This window comes from Coenobita brevimanus, chromosome 51, assembly GCF_032717465.1.
Source record: "Coenobita brevimanus isolate Jiangsu-jjx chromosome 51, ASM3271746v2, whole genome shotgun sequence".
NCBI classification, from domain to species: Eukaryota; Metazoa; Arthropoda; class Malacostraca; order Decapoda; family Coenobitidae; genus Coenobita; species Coenobita brevimanus.
Genome location: NC_137004.1, coordinates 30,337,885 through 30,350,384, shown reverse-complemented (window position 1 = coordinate 30,350,384; position 12,500 = coordinate 30,337,885).

Below are 12,500 nucleotides of genomic sequence, written 5' to 3'. Positions count from 1 at the left end.
AATGGAGATGGTGTGTTTAAAAGGAGAGTGTACCGGCAGGTGTTTCTGCAGGTGTACGCTAGGGAGGGGGGAGGGTATGTTTTTGGGGAGAGAGTCAGTGCGTGTGTTATTGATGTGTGTGGGGGTCGGGGAGAATATGGATGTAATTGTCTGTGGGTGTCCGACCTGTTGAAATTAGGAAATTTTAATATATTAAAACATGTGGGGGAGAATGGGTATGGGTGTAAGGAATTCTGTGTGTATGGGTGTGGATAAGAGTGTACGGTAGTCAGTGTATACATAAGGGTGTTGTTGTGGGAAGATTATAGTAGATATATATATATATATATATATATATATATATATATATATATATATATATGTGTGTGTGTGTGTGTGTGTGTGTGTATGTTTGGGGAAGAGTATAAGTCTGTGTGTGTGTGTGTGCGGCTTTGTGGGTTCGGGGAAGATTATATGTGTGGGTTTATCGATGTGTAACTGTGGAAGTGAATATGGGTGTAGTTGTTGTGCACCTGGTGTTAGGAAGTAGGTGTTGTTAGTGGACTGGTGTGTTTGTGAATGTTTACCGGTATATGGTTGTAACGATATGCTGGTGTTTATTTGAAAGAAAGTATCGTTCATGAATTTATGCAGGTGAGTTCAGATGCATTGGTTAAGTTGTGGCCATGAATATAGGTTTATTGGTGTCTGTATCACCACCTACTGTTGTTAGTGAATATAGGTACAGTGGTAAATTCGAATGTTCGGTGTGATGGTAGGTACGGTACAGTGATGATCGTAGGTGTGAAGGTTGTGAGTGTAGGTGTTGGTAGTGAAGGTAGGTCCAGTGGTGAATGTACAGTAGGTGTGTAGGGGGTTATTGTAGATGTATATGTGGTACTGTACGTATCAGGGGTCAAGGACGTGACTTATGTTAGGTGAAGAAGGAAGAGAGGAAGGGATTAAGGAGCGAAGAGAAGGAATGGATGGAGAGGAGACAGGAAAGAAGGAAGGGAAGAGAAAGAGGAATATACGAAGTTAGGTGTTGGTGGTCAGTGTAGGTGGAACCGGTAGGAAAGGAGAAAGAAGTAGGTGACCGTGTTAGATGTGGAGAGTTGGGTTGGAAACAGTGAAGCGAAGGAGAATGTCGGATCAGAAGAAAAGATAAGGCGAAGAAATGAAAAACGAGAAGAGAAAGCTGAAGAGAAAGAAGGAAGGAAGCGATTAAAAAATGTAGGTGGTGAAAGCAGTAGTGTATGAGGTAATTAACAAGTGTAAAATAGTTGACCTTGTTAGAGAGGGAAGGAATGAGGTGAAGAGGGAAGCTGAGAGACGGAGGAAGGAAGGAAGGAAGGAATTAGGGAAAGGAAAGAAAAGAAGGAATTTAGATATCTAGAGTAACAAGGTAAGTAAATCGTAACTCGTTTAATATATAGTAAGTATATATCATTCACTTTAACTTGGCCGAGACTTTCACCAATTTCCCGTAACTAATTGTCATGCAAAACAACATTACGGCTTTGTATCTTTTCCACAGCACTTCTTCATGACTAGCACCGTATTCTGGTAGTTATCTCGTGTAGCTCAGCAGTCAAGAAATAGAAATATTAGTTTTACGCCTAGTTAAAATGACGAGAGTATAGGTAACCTATGTACTGCAGATATTAATGAACGTGCATATGGGGTGACGATCGAGGTGGTGTCATGTTATTCAGGTGATCAGAGGAATGGTAACTGGAATTGGTGTAGTAAAACGTAGTCGTGTAATGCAGAAGAATGTGTTCATGTGTAGTTCATGTTGACAGATCTATCGGCTTGTGCAGTTACAATTAGCCAATGTAAATAGCGATATATCAGGCTGTGACAGGGGTATTCGGAGTCGTGGTTAGCAAGAACCTAAACCCGGGTCAATAGTGCATTAATGTACGAAAAAAGCAAATAAAGGCCTGTCCATATTGATGTAATATCAATATGACAGTTTACCTTGTTTTAGTGTGGAGAGTTGGTGCGCGTACTGTAAAATGGATATTAATTCCTTAGAGGATATTCAGAGAAAGACCACAAATACGTTACACGACAGTACGACCCTACCTCATGAAGAGTAATTAGGAGAGAAAATTTCCACTCGCTAGAAGGGGGAGAGTCATAGGGGATGAGATTAAGGTGGTAAGTTGTTTCTGGGATTAGTACCCGAGACACTGGTAAAGCTTTAAGAACAAATAAGCAGGAGAGAACGCGCACAAATATATTCATATATTTAAGAATCCATTTCAGTAAAGCGATAGGAAGAAGCTGGACTTGAAATAGAGCAGTGGAAGGGTGGAATAAGTTACAGATGATGCCCATTCGACAGAGTTCCAAGAATGGGATTGACAGGTACATGGCTGGAAATTGTGAGGTGTAAGAGTTGTATTTTAGGAGGCTTTGGAGATTTTGTAGTGCCTCTTTCATGACGATTTATTTTCCATCGTACACCTTACTTTTCCCTGGTCTGCATATCTCTTTATGTCCGAACTGATTGTGTGATGTGCTGCCGGTACGAAGCCTCCTGTGCCACCCAAATACAGTCCTAAGACTTTCCGGTCTCTGAAGTATATATTCAAAACAGAAATATTTCGTGTTTTTTTCTTCTTTTTTCCAGGTATCGTGCAGTATGGAAGTACGTTTTCCTCTCAGCTTTTCTTTTAAAATTTTCTTTGTTAGTTTTCTATGTTGTATGATGTTCTTGCACACTTTTTCCTTCCGGCTATGTGTTGAGGTTTGGTGGGTGGGGGAGAGCATTCTTCTTTACCGTTCATAGGGTGATCATGTTGTTACGGGTGGTTTGTTGTCTGAATTGACGGAAGTTCGATCCCGGCCTGGTGCAAGGAACAGTTTGATACGGTATTTATATTGCCAAAAAGACCCCACTGATAATAGCGTTAAAAGAAACCACCTACATGTTATAAAAAAAAAAGAAAGAAAATCCTGCTAATGCCATCACATCAGTCGTGCATGAGATGTACTTGCAGTTTTGTAGTACGGACTGTGGGGATTAGTGCCAAAGTGGTGACGTGCAAAGGTGTGACACGTAGGAGGAGTGTTGGACCTAAGAGAATGGGCTGTTGAGCGTATGCCCAGAGTCGGACACACACACACACACACACACACACACACACACACACACACACACACACACACACACACACACACACACACACACACACACACACACACACACACACACACACACACACACACACACACACACACACACACACACACACACACACACACACACACACACACACACACACACACACACACACACACACACACACACACACACACACACACACACACACACACACACACACACACACACACACACACACACACACACACACACACACACACACACACACACACACACACACACACACACACACACACACACACACACACACACACACACACACACACACACACACACACACACACACACACACACACACACACACACACACACACACACACACACACACACACACACACACACACACACACACACACACACACACACACACACACACACACACACACACACACACACACACACACACACACACACACACACACACACACACACACACACACACACACACACACACACACACACACACACACACACACACACACACACACACACACACACACACACACACACACACACACACACACACACACACACACACACACACCGCCTGCTGCAATTCCTGTCACCTCTTCTACGTTCTCATGTATAGGTGGTAATTAAGAAGAGGTAATCAAGAGGTGTAATTAACAGGTGTAAAGTCAGGTAGATGGGCGTTTCTGCTTGCACCAGCTCCACGTCACCTTCACCCACCTATGATCACCTATTTGTGTCATCCGTTAGGCCAGCAAGAGGGTGGAGGGAAGTGGAACGGGGAGGGAAAAGTAGGAAAAATGGAGAGGAGAGGAGAGAAAAGGGAGGAAAAAGGAAGAAAGAGGAGAGAGGGGGAAGAGGAAGGGAAGGGAAGGAGGCGGGAGAAAGGAAGAAATGGGACGCATAGGAAAAATGAGTGAATGGTAATAGGGAAAAAAAGGAGGAAAGAGGGAAGGAAAGGGAATAGGGAAGGGAAAGAGAGATGAAGGGGAAGTGGGAAGGGAAGGCGAGGAAACGGGAGAAAGGGAGGGAGGAAATAGAGTACGGTAGGAGGGGGGAGGAGGCAAAAGGGAAGGGAGTGTAAGGAGGAAGGAGAAAGGAAGTTGAAAAGAGGATAAGGAATGGAAAAAGGAGGGAAGGGGAAGAGGGGAAAATGGAAAGGAATGTTTGGATGTGGAGTGTAAGAGAGAGGATAGGAAAAATGAAGGAACGGAGGGGGGAAGAGACGCCGATGAAGGATGGAATGGGCAAGGATCAGAAAGAGAAAGAGAGAGAGAGGGAGAGAGTATTGGGTAAGTGAAAATATTAATAGGAAAATGAGACTGAATAATTACTTTGATAATTACAGGAAGTAAGGGATAAAACAGATTCTCCAACTCTCTCTCTCTCTCTCTCACATTTTCTCCTGCCCCCCCCCCATTACTTTTCGTTCGTTTACTGACTAACATCCCACATTAACGTGTATTCATTTTTACATCCCATTCGCCCATTTTCTTCTCATCACCTCCTCCTCCACCATTTTCTTTGCCCCCATTTTCGTTCACCCACTTGTACATATATTCATCTTCCCCTTATTCTTTTCCTCCCTCTCATCTCTGTATTTTCTTTTCAAATGGTAACTTTAATTCAGTTCTCCTTTTTACTTTGCATTTTTCTTATTTTTGTTCTTTGTTCCTCATTATTTCATTCCCTCTTTTCTCCTCATTTCCCCTTCCACCATCCCTTTGCTTCCCAGTTCTTTCCCTACTCATTCCCTTTTTTCCATTCACCAACCTACTGCTCATCCGTTATATGAGGCCACTTTCCCCTTCTTTACTCTTCCTTCTGCTTTCTCTCTCCCATCCTCATCCCCCCCACTCTCTTCTTCAGTGTCATTCCTCAACTTTTTTTTTTTTTAGTTTTCCCCACTCCTCCCCCTCCCCCAACCCCCCGTTCTCTCTGTTCCCACCCTTTCTCTGACTCTCCTCCAACCCCTCACCATCTCTTCCAAGCCCTCCCCATCTCCTCCGACCCCTCTCCATCTCTTCCAACCCCTCTCCATCTCCTCCGACCCCTCTCCATTTCTTCCAACCCCTCTCCATCTCCTCCGACCCCTCTCCATTTCTTCCAACCCCTCTCCATCTCCTCCGACCCCTCTCCATTTCTTCCAACCCCTCTCCATCTCCTCCGACCCCTCTCCATCTCCTCCGACCCCTCTCCATTTCTTCCAACCCCTCCCTATCTCCTCCTTCCCCTTTTCCTGTTTTTTCTACCCCTCACCCCATCCCTGTCCTCCCCCTCGTCTCAGATCTTTCCTACTTTCTTCCTTCCATCTAGCAACCTCGAACTTTTTGCACTTCCCTCCTCATCTCACCTCCTCCTACTCAGCTCTCCCATCCTTCAAGTCTCTTCTCCCTTCCCCTCCCCGCTACACCATGTTGTCCCTTCCCCCACCTCCGATCACCTCACTGTTCCTCCTCCTCCTCCTCCTCCTCCCGCAATCCACCCCGTTCTAAAATCTTTACAACCTTATTCCACCCCTGTCCCGTCATCCTCTTACCTCTCCTATCCCTTTCCTTCCCTCTCCCCTTCCTCAAGTCTCTTCTACCTTCCCCCATCCCTCTCCCCACCTTCTCCTGCCCCTCTTCCCTCCTCCTCCTGCCCCTCTCCCCTCCTCCTCCTGCCCCTCTCCCCTCCCCCATTCCTGACCTCTTCCTCTGAAATCTCTCCTCCCATCCCCCACCCCTCTTCCCCTCTCCCCCTACCCGTCCCCCTCCTTCCCCTTCGGCAAGCCCTCTCCATCAGCTAAAATCTCTCCCCCCTTCCTCCACTCCCTCTCCACTCCTCCATGCCCTTCCTCTGTCCCTCTTCCTCTCTCCACTGCCCCTGTCTGCTCCTCCTCCCCCTTCCCCCCCTCCACTCTCCTTCTCCACCCCTCCTCCCCCCTTCCCCCCACCTGCACTCATACATCACCTCAACACATTTCCCGGGAATACATTTGCACTCAGGTTTCTTCACCTCATCTCCCTCACTTTAGCTGAGAGAGAGAGAGAGAGAGAGAGTGTTTGCGTTTGTGTGTGTGTGTGTGTGTGTGTGTGTGTGTGTGTGTGTGTGTGTGTGTGTGTGACCCGAATGGCTTTCATGTGGCAACAGTCTACCTCGTCCACTTCACCCTTCACGCCCACGCCACTTCCCACCTTTGTTCCACCCCATCCACACCCCTCCACCTCTGCCACACCTCTCCACCCTTTCCATTCCACCTCTTCTACACCCCTCCAGTAGTACCTTTTCCATTCCACCTCACCCCTTCCACACCCCTTCACCCCTGCCATTCTTCCTCTTCCACACCCCTCCACCCTTTCCATTCCACCTCTTCCACACCCTTTCACCCTTTCCATTCCACCTCTTCCACACCCCTCCACCCTTTCCATTTCAACTCTACCACACCCCTCCACCCTTTCCATTCCAGGTTTTCCACACCCCTCCACCCTTTTCATTCCAGCTCTTCCATACCCCTGCACCCCTTCCATTCCACATCTTCCACACCCCTCCACCTATTCACACCCCTCTACTTCTTCCACACCTCTTCACCTCTTCCACACCTTACCTTCCCTCTCGTACACTCCCAAACCATTTCGCCTCTGACATCCTTCCATACAGCTCCACACCCTCCCATTCCAGTCACACTCCTCTTCCACACCTTTCCTCCCTTTTGCACTCCATTTCACACCCTTTCACCCCTCTCACACTCTTTTACACACCTTTCCACTCCTTTCACAAACTCTTCCATAATGTTCCACTCTTCCATATGCTTTCCCTTTCTTTCACCTATGTATAATCTTTCACCTTTGTTTTTTCCTGGTCTCTTGTGGTGTTTTGTGGTCTTTTAGCTCCTCTTGTGCTGTGTTCTGCCCCTTCCTTTCTTATCCGTATCTTTCCACCTCTCTCACTTTCTCCCAACACTGTTCCGCACCCTCCACCCCCCTTTCACACCCTTCCACATCGTTTTCTGCCCTTCAGACGCTTTCCCCCCATCATTCTATGTTCTTTTGTGTTCTGTGTGTGTGTGTGTGTGTGTGTGTGTGTGTGTGTGTGTGTGTGTGCGCGTTTTTTTTTCGTTTCCCTTTGTTTTCCGTATCTTGTCACTTTTTGTGTGTATAATATTCGTTCCACTGCGGTCCACACCCTACACCCCGTCTCTGCCCTAGCGTCAGTGTTCCTTGTCTTTCATTTCCTGTATTCTCTTCCACCTCTTGTTCCACTCTGTTCTGCCTCCTTCCACCCCGTTCTCTTCCATTCCATGTCTGCTCCCCTGTCTATCCATCTGTGTCGTTCCACATCGTTCCCCTCCTTTTACACACCCCTTAAGTACCGTACCGTTGCACTTCTGATCGGCACTCTTCCACTCCTATACCAGCTGAGTTATTGTGTACTGTTCCACATATGTTCCACAGTGATAGTTTGTCTGAACTTTGTTAGGTTGCTCCACCGGTCTCGCTATATACCGTTCCACTGATTACTATCCGTACTCCGCCGATTGTTTCATTGTGCACTCCTCCACATACCGGTACGTTTGGTTGTCATGTCCTATAGAGTTGTCTTCTGTTCCACTCGTTCTAGTTACACCGGTTCCCCTCTGATTCGTACTCCTCCACTTACGTGCCTGTGGATCCGTTGTGCACTGTTCCACCTCTGTCTTTGGTTCCTCCAGCCGTTTGATACCGTTCCACCACCGATCTGTATTGTTCCACTACTGTTACTCTTGATTCCTTTTCTGTACCGCACCGTTCCTGCTCCGTTCTGTGCCGTTCCGCTCGCACACACACCTCAGCTCCCTTGTTGTTCCACCCGAGTGAGGCATTTAATTTCAGCGGGGAGAGAGAGAGAGAGAGAGAGAGAGAGAGAGAGAGAGAGAGAGAGAGAGAGAAGCCTAACCGTGCCTCCCTCTTCTGTATTATTTAGCCCAGTCCGGGATAAGCCACAATCCCGGCTCCAATATTCCGGGGTGGGCCGTACTCTGGATTTTGACCCGAATGATCCAGCTTACCCCGGCGAATCAGAGAACTCATTTTATTGGTTTAATGTCCATTGCTTTCCAGACGATTTAATTTAACTTGGGATTCTCTCACTGAAGGGGTTAATGAAGGCTGTATTAAACCCCTCCAGTTGGAAAGGTCGTTCTTAAGATGAATAAAATCGTTTGAAGGTAGCAAGAGTAAAATGAAAATTACTTCCTCTGGCAGTAGGGGGTTAAGAAAACGTATTAGCCCCCACCGCCCACCTCAGAAAAAAATAAAAAAATAAAATAAATAAATAAATACATGGTTAATAATTGTGAATAGTTCTTTTATCTGACGTAAATAGTGGGGAAATAGAATATCTTTTCCCCACATTGTAAAATTGTGTTAATCTTCACAATAATCGCAGTTTGAATTGGTGAATGTATTGTCTGCCATTTGAATATTTCACGACACCCTTGAAGACCCAGTGGGAAGTAGACTTAGGATGATGATGAAACGAGGAGGAGAAGGAGGAGAAAGAAGAAGAATAAGAAGAAGAAACTGAAGAAGAAGAGGAGGAGGAGGAAATATAAAAAGATAACTGTACGTAATCAGAGGATAATCTGTTACCAAAATTCACACACACACACACACACACACACACACACACACACACACACACACACACACACACACACACACACACACACACACACACACAAACGAAAGAGGGGAAGTTAGGCAATTAAATGGTTTACAAGGAGGGAGATCCGAAAGATGAAACGGGTCAGGTTTATGAGTAAGAAAGGAAGATGAAAGTTTGGAGGTAAAAACAGAAGATGAAGCTTTGGAGGCAAGAAAGGAAGATGAGACTTTGGAGGTGGAATTATAGTTGTTTACCTCCTGTGAAGTTAGATGGGGGCTTTTGTGTTTTTGTTCTTTCCACCACCAAATGATTGTAGGCAACTTAACCCCCGTGGCGCCCATCATTTATTATTCCTTTTAATTAGTCCGCCATCCTATTATTTCCCTCAGTCTAAGGGATGCATCTCGAGCTGGAGGGGTTAATGAATCCTTTATCCAACCCTTCCAGCTTAAAAAGTGTCACCCTAAGCTGAATAAAATCACCTGGAAGGAGCAAAAATTACAGTACGCGTCATCGGGTGGAAGGGGTTAGGTGGAGCTATTTATACCCTTTTTATACCCACCTTACCTAAAATTTGCCGCCTATCCATCATGAATATTGAGTTTGTAAGAATGCATTAGCGCTGGAATGTGATGCTTGTCGTGAGGAAGTGCTATGATGCAAAGGACCTCGCGCCGTAGCACTGCCCTTCTCTGCCACTGAGCCACATGAAATAGGCTGTAAAAAAGACGAAAATCTGGGCCAAGTTAGAATAAAAGGAGTATATGAATGGGTTTAGGGGTTGCAAGGTTAATATACTGTAGGACATCGTTGTAGACAAGTGGCTGAATACGATTTTCTTTTTTTGCATTACTCAGATAGCCAAAGTGGACGCAAAACAATCAAAACAAGCTTTCTTACAGTATAAAAGTAACGACAGCTTAAATCAACGGAAGCAAAAAAAACAAACAAAAAAAAGTAACAAAAAGGAGAAAAAAGTCAACAGAAGCTACACGGTAAAAATCGATACCTAAAAACAGATGGTCACAAAGTGGAGGGTAGGCAGTGAAAAGCTAAACAGTATACTAATAACGAAAACTTAAATCAACGGAAGCTGAGAAAAGTGAACACAAAGCAAAGAGGAGCCAACAGAAGCCAGCGATAAAAATGTATGCCAAAAAATAATAAACGAAAGCTTGAAACAGCCACCCAGTGCTGAGCCGTCAAAAAATAACGAAAGATAAAACAGTCAGGGAAAGCCGAAAAATAACGTAAAGAAAATGAACAATAAATAAATAACGATGGCCCAAAACGCTCAATAGAAGCTTTAAAAAAATAATAAAAAGCAATGAATGGTTAAAGAAAGCCAAAAATATCACTGGAAGATTTAAAAAAAAAAAGATCAAGCAAAGGTAAGCAAACAATAATAAAAAAATAAAGTAATAAAATCCAAAGCTAACTGCATTTCTTGGTGACAGCGGAACACAGGCGCTTGAGAGAGAGAGAGAGAGAGAGAGAGAGAGAGAGAGAGAGAGAGGGAGAGTGAAGCAATCTTTCCGTTAACATCCAATTGATGATCAGGTGTTATAGGAGTTGACAGCTGACGGTAAGATCCGGGTTCGACACTAGGCCTGGGCAAAAGACATTTTGAGGAGTTTATGCTATCAAAGTACTTCAGTTACCGTCATTATTATTATTATTATTATTATTATTATTATTATTACTGTATTATCATTATTATTATTATTATTTTTATTATTATTATTATTATTATTACACCCAGTCAGATTTTTACTGTGACTTTTTTTTCTTTTTGGTGAAGGAGTTAATGAAGGTTATACTACCCACTCCCTCCCTAGTTCGACGAATAATAAACTTGAATATACTCGTCAGTAAGTAGTAGAAAGATATGGAGAAAAAAAGTAATTGAATTCGTGGACATAAACGGTTTTTTACAGATTTTCAGTCAGACCCACGGATGTCATAAAACAACTAATTAATGCCATCATACCCGTCTTAGCATGTTACTGTGTAGATGATTCTGTGTTAGCTCCCAAGTGGTGATGTGTGAAGGTGCGTGGGAGGATCTTTGGGCCTCCAGGAACGGTCTAATTAGTGTATGCTGAGAAGACATGGCGTAAAGAGTATAATACAGATCTCTCCTTCCCGTCCTGTCCATCGGCATTGCGCTTGACTGTAAATAATTGGATATAACCCGTAATAATAATAATGATAGTATGTGCAGTTTTTAGATTGCATTTTATCGAGATTGGGGCACAGTTATAGCCCCTAGCAGCACATGTAATTATAGCCAGTGACATTAAAGTTATAGCTTGTACGAGTTAAATATATATTGCATCTCATTTAATATTATAGCTCAGATATAGCCTCTCATTGCACAGGTATAGCCAATTCATTTAGTGAGTGTCATATTCGTAGAAATATTATCGTTTCCTCATTAAAGCTGAACAGTATATCCAGCGTGACTAATAAGAGTAACTAACGCACAGCTGATTCATCTTTCATTATCATCATCATCATCATCATCGTCGTCGTCGTCAGTAGTAGTAGTAGTAGTAGTAGTCCTTGTTATTGTCGTCGTCGTCGTGAATCCCAGGAAATGTTTACTGTACTCACTTACAATCTTCGTTTAAATTCAGTTACCAGAAATGATGAAGTGCCGATGGTTGATAGAGACTGTAATAGGGCTTTAATAAGATATCCAGTATTTTCATTCTTTTGTAATGCCAATAAGTTAGTGTGTTAAAAATGAAGACAAACAGTTAATTTAATCAGAATGTTGGAGGTGGATAGTGGATGTACTGATTTGTCAGGTGTGGAGCCCGTTAAAATTTTGTAGAATGTGATAAAAACTATAAGTAAGAAAAGTGAAGGTGTTTGAAATTAAAGGAATGCGATACACCGGTTATTCCTTTCATTGCCAAGGATCTTTTCTGAGTGAGGAGGGAGGGAGGAGAAGAATGGGAGAAGAGAGTGAGGAGAAGGTGAGGGGGAGGGAGGGAGGAGATGCTGAGGATGAGGGAAGGGGCCGGGGGTTGAGGAGGAAAGGTAGAGGGGGTGACGAGGATATGAAACCGAAAGGAAGAGGAGGGGGCAGTGAGGGGTATGGACAAAAGGAGAGAAAAAAGAAAAGGAAGTTGTGCTGTGAGAGCTAGCTAACTAATGGAGATTTGACAGTATATCAACTCTAGTGCGACAGGTCACTCCGCACCACACGAAAATTCCGTCACTACCAAGAATATATAAAGTCATGTTACTGGGGAGTTTAATTGAATTGTCACTAACAAGAATATATAAAGTTGTGGTACTGGAGAGTTTAATAGCAGGGGGAAAGTGAGAGTTTAGTGAAGATTTAGAAAGCTAGGCTGGAGATGAGTAAGGCGTTAATTACTGAATATTTACTTCTAGTGTGATTAATGTACACACACACACACACACACACACACACACACACACACACACACACACACACACACACACACACACACACACACACACACTTTCATAATTAATTACTTATTTCTCTAATTACAGGTGAGGCCCAGTTGACCGTAGGGAGAAGACTGACCAGGTAAATGAAAACTTATGTTATTAATTCACTTATCGCCCATCTGCTAATTTGCTTACTCTGGGGATGTCATTATTATATTGTTATTATCAGAGGATTTTGTATCGTAGTACAGTATTCCTATTCCTACCATTATTTAATTAATAAGATTGGCAGGATCCA